The sequence below is a fragment of the Salvelinus fontinalis genome, chromosome 2, assembly GCF_029448725.1.
Source record: "Salvelinus fontinalis isolate EN_2023a chromosome 2, ASM2944872v1, whole genome shotgun sequence".
NCBI lineage: Eukaryota > Metazoa > Chordata > Actinopteri > Salmoniformes > Salmonidae > Salvelinus > Salvelinus fontinalis.
The window spans coordinates 80658889-80667064 of record NC_074666.1 but is presented as its reverse complement, the minus strand read 5'-3'; positions in this window follow the sequence as shown (position 1 = coordinate 80667064).

Sequence of the window (8176 nt, the reverse complement as noted above, 5' to 3'; positions counted from 1 at the left end):
GAATCACCACAGATGTCATATATCCCTGTCCTGTTGGCCTGCATTATGTTCTAAATACTTAACATAAGTCTACCATTAATCCAAGGCTATGCCTTTTCTTTCTTCTCATTGGTTCAAATTACAACTATGTCAAATAACTATAAACTCATTCATAATTATCAATTACTCAATTTACCTTAAAATCAGTATCACAAATGAAGACAATGAAGCATTCCTTTTCCCAGAAAAAACACTTTGTCAGACTAACCGGACTCAGAAATCCAACCATTGAGTACAAACAAAACCTAATAATCATTCCATTGTACTCCTTCCAATCATTAGTTTAAAATTTCCTCAATGGTCATATGTGAAACCCATTCAGTCCGTTTGCAGACAGTCTCCCAAAATTCTTAATAGGAATATCCTGCCATTAGATACCCACAACTGTGATTAACGTGCACTGTCCCTTTAAAATAAAATTAATTTACCTGCAATCGCCTTTACCGACCGGACATGGTTCCACATAATGGAAACAGATTATAATGTTTAGAATACGTTAACTTCTTGTTCAAATTCACGGGTGTTACCTAAACAATCAAACCAAAAATGTATTACCGGGAACTATCACAAAACTTTTACGATTCAACTATTCAGACCTCCCTCTCTTACAGCCAAATATAGCCCAGTGAGCCACACCAACCAATGATGCCCACCTAGCAATTTTGTTGCTAGATTTAGCATCTTTTCAGACTACCCTGACAAATTTAGCTACTTTTTGAAAATGTATTTGGAACTTTTAGCAACTTTTTGAAACGTGACTCAAAGCTGTCCCACCCTCAGTCACAACCTCATTGCCTGGCTGCAAAAGTGCATTGTGAGTGATGTCAGCAGCAGGCGCTCAGCCCGTGCCCAGGCAGCAGCAATTTCAGCTAATTGCAAATCATTGTTGGCTGACTGCAGCAGCAGTAGTACGGGTTCGACAAGCCAAACCCAAGGAATATAGTTGGTCACGAATGTTTGATCTTGAACAGAACTTACAACATCAATCAACATCTCTCAATCAAAATTGTACTGCCAGCAGTACAGAAAAGAGTGGGAGTCTGTATCCGAACCACTGTCAAATCAATTTGAGTAACGTTATTGTGTATTCTACGTAATGACACAGTTTTACACTATTACGCAAACATACCCCCTACTCAAACCGAGCTCCGCTTTAAGTCTATTGCAAGAGCAACACCAAACCTTCCAACTTTCTCTACTCCAAAATGTAAAAGTACCACGTATTTCGCTAAATTTATAACGTATGTCAGTCAATCCATAAGAATGAAGACATTCGATGGGCACAGCTTTATCGCATCTCTCCGTTATTATTCATAATTCATCAGGTTTAGGTAACTGTCTCTTATATGATTCAGCATTTTAAATACGACTCCAGTCTCAATACATTATTCCATCAGATCATTTAGGCAACATAACGTATTACATCGAAATCGCCTCGCTATTATTTTGAATGACTTAGTCTTTCAATTTAACTTAAACAAGCTATTAAAACGTTCAGTTTATATCTTAAACAAACACTAACAACCGTATCTTTCCGTGCAAAACCTATAAATAGTTGAATTACAATCATAATGAATTTTAGTCTATTGGTGCATAGGCTGAGCTACGAACCCGGGTCTCACACGTTGTAGGCAAACTGTTTTTTTTGCTGAACCACCATCCCTATTGGAATGACGGAGCCTCCCCGCAGACAACCCTATTATTATATTTGTCTGTAGTTGCAAACTCCGGCACCGAGACAATTTCCCAGAAAATAGCCCTAATTTGAAGGTCCAAGCTTTTCCCCAGCAAGGATTTTCCTTACTCTCTCTCTCTCGTGGTCTCTGTATTTACAGCCCACTGTAAAACTACCGCTGCCCCCTGTCCTGGGGTCCCGTCTCCTTTTACAGCCGCCCAATCCTTTCCTACTGACCTTTTTCTGTCTCATCTCCATATCTCTTATGTATCTACTTTTGTGATCTATATGTGTGCTTTTTTTTTACCATTATCCAATTGCTATAGTTTTGTCCTGCACAATCTATGTGTGCTTTTCTTTATGCTCACAATCTATGTGTATGTATTTCTATGATCTATTCTTACACGCTAGGTGTATGGATATCTAAGATCTATGTATGTGCTGTTTACCGTTACCTAATTACTTATTAGTTGTTATCACAATCTATGTGTGTGGCTCTTTAATTCGGATTAAATTACTCCTATGTGTGTCTCACTATTGGTGTGTATGTTGCTATCTCTTAACCTGTGTGCTTTTCCTTTCTTGAAACTTTATCTATAGTGGTGTCGATCGGACATTAGGTCTCACCGTTTACAACCTATAAGCTATTTTCCAGGGGTCATAAATACCTAGCCAGCAGCCTATTCTTCGGTTGTTGCTTGTTCTTTTTACGTCAATATCTCACATCTCACTCCGCTATATTAGGTTTCCCTTCCTTTCTCCATTTTTGGACTTTATTTCAGTATTGAATAGGTTAAGTTATCTTGTTCGCATAGAATCACCTTCCTTTCTCACCAAGCCTAGTTTATATCCACACCTGTTTTAATATATCTATCGCTACTTTTCATAGTCTCAGACTACATCCCATATACAGATAGACTATTTAGGTATTAGGACTTTATTTAGGTATGTCTTTTGAATGGGTTCTATGGCTAGTTTATGCCAGTTAACCATAAGTTATCCTATTTGTACAAAACGACCGTCCTATCTAACAACACTTATTTAATATCCCTACTTAACAAACCTTGCAGGCCGTCACAAAGGTGGCCGGATCTATTAAGTTAGTTTTATTTGTGGTAGTGCACCTTACCTCAGGTCATCGCGGACCTGTCTCCTATCGATTTTGGTTACAACACAAAGTAAACCTAGTGTATCTGATAAGAATAATCAAGCACCTATTATTGATTAATTCTAAGCATTTTTAGAACATCCAATCCAAGATATCTTAAATCATTCCCCCCCAAATTCGTAAATAAAGATTTACTGACCTGTCTTGTAGACTGGGAAAAGCAATGTATGTTGGATCCCGTCACCGTCTCTGCCGACCTTAGGTATATACCGGCCTGTTATGGAACCCCAATGTCAGGGGACAGGTCTTTAATTTATGGGTCAATGACCCGCCTGTGCAAGGTATTACGGCGTGGTACCTTCGGACGGCAGGGACAGATATTGAGTTCCGGCTTTGAAGGACCAATTGTTACAAGAATTTTGTTTTCAGTTGTTCATAATACCCAATTTAATTAATTACTCAGCCTGAAACCCAGAATTTGTAAGAAACTGGTTGAAATGAATCAGGCGGAGGCCCAGCTACAATTTTCAAGAATGTTTATTTAGAGAGCTCTGCTTTTCATTTCCGGTACATTGGTCTATATACCTCACATTTCGTAATAAACGTCCCTCCTCCTCTCAGATACAATGGCAACATAGTTCACAAGTCTTCTTCTCATACATTGTCTGCCACCTGTTATACAATCTACTACAAGCCCAAGGTCTCTCCCCTCCCTGGGTGGGGAGACTTCCATCCCTGTTATCAGTTTCACAGTGGTCACAAGTTGTCTGCCACAGTTCCTTGCCTACTAACAGTCCCTCTTTCTTATGGACAAACATTCTTCATCAGACAGGATATAATTCTGTTAGTTATAATTCTACGTTTAGTCATTATTCATAAAATTCCCATAACACCTTGCTGTTTGTCTCTCCGACATTTGCAACATTGTTTCAATATAAACATTTGATCTCAAGTTGTCACATAGTAATAAACCAGTTGGGAGTTGGGATTAGACAGAGAGGCAGCATTTCTCAGCCAGTCGAAATCATGAATGAGCATAATTTTTATGGATAGTGAATTGCCCTGAATGCTGAGCCCTGAATGCTGATTGGCTGACAGCCATGGTATATCAGACTGTCTACCACGGGTATGACAGACATTCATTTTTACTGCTCTAATTATGTTGGTAAGGAGTTTATAATAGCAATAAGGCACCTCGGGGGTTTGTGGTATATGGTTAATATACCACGGCTAAGGGTTGTAGTGCTTAAGAACAGCCCTGAGCCGTGGTATATTTGCCACATGCCACAGCCCCTCGGGCCTTATTGCTTTAAAAGACACTGTCTGGAATGCGGTTTTAACCAATCAGCATTCAGGATTAGACCCACCCATTGTATAATACAGCACAATCAAGTGCACACACAGTTATCATTCTAGTCGTCATTCTACACAGGCAGGACCACCTTGCAGTAGCCCATCCGGACACCTGATATACACCTGATCCAGAGCAGGCCAGAGAAGCAGGGAGTTGGTGGAGACAGAGCATGCTCCATTAGATTGGATGGATGTGTGACACCCTATCCGGAATGGCTTGTGTCTCATTACCTGATGGGGAAATGCTCTCCCCTCTACAAATGTGACACTTGGATCAACTGTAAACTCTAGGAAGAGAACAATAGCAACGCATTAATACATTGCCAGTCCACACGTGCACATTTGACATGATTTTGGCAAGGATAACAAGTACGATACATGCAGCATTAATGGAACAAGGTTTTAATATTGTGGTAGGCACCCACTGCCAATTCTTAATACAATACCACTGATGTGGTGTTTTCTTGCAATGAGGTAGGTAGTGTTACAACCTGGCTCAAGATTGTACCAAACAATGGGAAACCACACAGTGGGTAAAGGAACAACAAAATTAATTTATTCCATAAATAAAGTAAGCACTCACAACAATAATCAGATGAGGCATGACGGTTATAAATTAGGTGTCAACTGCCAAAACCACAACTAAACAACCAAAGACATGCATGGAGAGAGGAATCTCTAGCTGAATGGGGAAAACAGTGGCTTTATGCCACAGCTGAGCTGTCGCAGGTGTGTCCCATCAGCACTGACTGACCCTCCCAGCTCCGCCCACCTCTCCTACTCCGCCCACCAATCTCCTGCAGGAAGTAAGCACAGCAAAACCCAGTAGACAGAGCGGGGAGAGGCCGTCACAGTAGGTTAGGTTAACCCATTGAATTGTTGCATATAGTGTGCAACCTTCTTTCTATATATATATATATATATATATATATATATATATATGTGTGTTTTTTTTGCTGCTTACTCATGGTTAGTCAGCCCCTTCACAAACATTTGTGTGTGTGTGTCAGCTCATGCTTTTCACTAGGAAATTGCAGTGAGTGACAGCCTCCATTCAATTCCCCTTCCCATACCTTTTACAAGAAAGGCAATCCATCCTTTACTATTACTAACCCTGCCACTTTCACAAAAACCTAACGCTGCAAGTACACAAATTATTATTTTGTAATCATTTGCGGAACCAAAATTTAATGAATACCAATTTGAGGATATTCAGCTGCTTCAGGCGAAATTAGAATTGAATTGCTAAGTGGCTGGCTAGCCCTACACTACACTGGCCATTCTGATTAGTTTAGCTATTTTACCTGTATCTATCAAAGAGGATGGAATGCCACAGACTAGAACAGCAGCTACCACAGTGTGTGGGAAGTGTGGACCAAGCTCATTATTACACAGACCTGTCATTATACCAGCACACACAAAACCTGAGAGCTGTAGCCTTGAGTCTGCAGTTCTACCATGCAGTAAATACAACATTTGGTCTAAATGCAAGGCTGAGAGAGAGAGGGAGAGAGAGATGAGGTCAGAGTGCTCATCCATTCAGTAAGTGTAGGTGGACAGAATAGATTATGGGAGGCCTTAGCCAAGGCTGGGTGTTACCCTTGATTCCGTTTTCAAGACTTGCTCCTTCTTCGTTGGCTAGGGAACAATGTAAGTATAACATCAATCTAGGCTAAAGCATGGCATTAGTGATGTGGGGACAAAGTGGGCTCGCTTACCAGCTGGAGTGGGTTTTGTTCTGCAGGAGACTGTGGCAGGATATGATTTGGCTCCTGCGGTCGGCCAAGCTCCCAGTGGTGACACTGCCCCAGGCAAGGTTACCCATTTAGAGGGTGGGTACGCATGCACACAGGCACACATACACACCCACCATACATGCGCGCGCACACACACACACACGCACGCACACACACTTTCAGTTTAAATCACACACACTCATTCCTTGAAGCTCACATCATAAATAAAGAACAAGCTGTATTTTGACATGCAATCTCCCAATACAAACACCATCAAAGACAAGTTCCATCAAAGACATTAACAGCACAAATACACAGACATTCATGAAAGCCTATGATGTACAGGCTCTGAGGTAATACACACAAACAGTTCATCTCGGACAACAGCACGTACAGAATCAGTGCCACTCAGAACACCAATGGAGAGAGAGTAAACGCACGCACACACACACACACACACACACACACACACACACACACACACACACACACACACACACACACACACACACACACACACACACACACACACAGGTTAGCCGCCCCACTGACTGGATGCAGGTGTTCATGCTGCTAGCTAGTCAGTGGGATAACAAGGGGCTTTAGGAAGGCATCTGTAGAAATAAGATAATGCTGCATCAAGCATGGAGCCCCTTCACAACTCCCACAGAGACAGTTCCTTTCAGAGAATTATATATTTTTATATATATATTTTAAAACCTTTGATGCAACATAATATCATACACAGCTGGAGATTGAAATTAGAAGCAATTAGTGGACTTGATTACAGAGGTGAAATCAAGCAAACAGAACACAGAAGCAATTTAGGAAACGAGGGAGACAGAGGAGAAAAGTTATGAGATCTAATCAGGAGCTGCAAACCGAAGCGTCATTCTCTCTGCTTCGTATTCTCTTCCTTTTGTAAACAATGGAGCGAGTGTTGCATTGCAGAAGTAATCAGTGAAACAACAAAGCTCATTCAGGGAGATGGACTAAGAGGACTTGTTCCCTTCACCTGCAATTAACCAGCTGGGGAGGAGAGAGTTTAGTAACTCGGAAAGGGTTGGATATGAGCTCAGTGTGTGTGTGTGTGTTCCTATACCCATCTTCTACTTTTCAGGAGTATGAGCTATTCGCCTAACACAATGCAAATGAGTCCTCAATTCTTATTAAACAACAATACCTTCCAATTGACTACCGTAGGTCTAACTACAAGACAATAAGCCACTTTACACTTTACAATCAAAAGCAGTCAGGAAATGTCTTCATTTTCCAGAGGACACAGCATTTAAAAATGAAGGTAGGAAATTTGTGTTTCCTTCTCCTGAGAGAAAGCCTTCTCACTTAATACAGGGTGTAACTGAGGAGCAGAGCAATGACTCTGGTTTCAGTCACAGTGGTGACAGGGATGTTCTCAGACACCTGGACACTGTTTGAATGTCACCTATCAAGCATGCCTTACATCCAGGAGAGAGAGAGTGAGAGAGAATGTGTGTGTGTGTAATAATGTTCAGCTAAGAGGAGAGATTAGACTACCAATATGATACTGTTCAGCAGTAGGCTATACACTCTTATAAACTGGGTGGTTTGAGCCCTGAATGCTGATTGGCTGAAAGCCGTGGTATATCAGACCGTACACCACGGGTATGACAAAACATTTATTTTTACTGCTTTATTTACTTTGGTAACCAGTTTATAATAGCAATAAGGCTCCTCGGGAGTTTGTGATATATGGCCAATATACCACGGCTAAGGGCTGTGTCCAGGCGCGTTGCGTCGTGCTTAAGGACAGCCCTTATCCCTGGTATATTGGCCATATACCAAACCCCACCATGCCTTATGCGTAAATAGCACCCATGTACAAACATTCTCCTATTACAGTATGTATGGTAATGTGAGTGAGTGCATTTGTCCCTGCAAATAAACACATGCTAATGAGGGTAATGTATCTGAGTCTGGTAAGGCTCATGACTGACATTTTTAAGATTGAAACAGGCTATTATGTTAACTATATTTATTTGCGTGTGTGCGAACGACCTTCAGGATTCAGCATCAGGTTGGTGGAGTATACGTCCCCATGGTCATTAAAGAGCTCAGGATGACAGATAAACACAAGGGAGAGAGAGGTTACCCCCATCTTCCCATCCTCCACGAATGAGCACTTAAGACAGACAGAAAGCAGACAGACTGTGGCTAGATACTGTACCAGGGTCAGCGGGCAGGGTTTTAATAGTTCCAGTAGGACAGGAAAACACCATTCTGTGT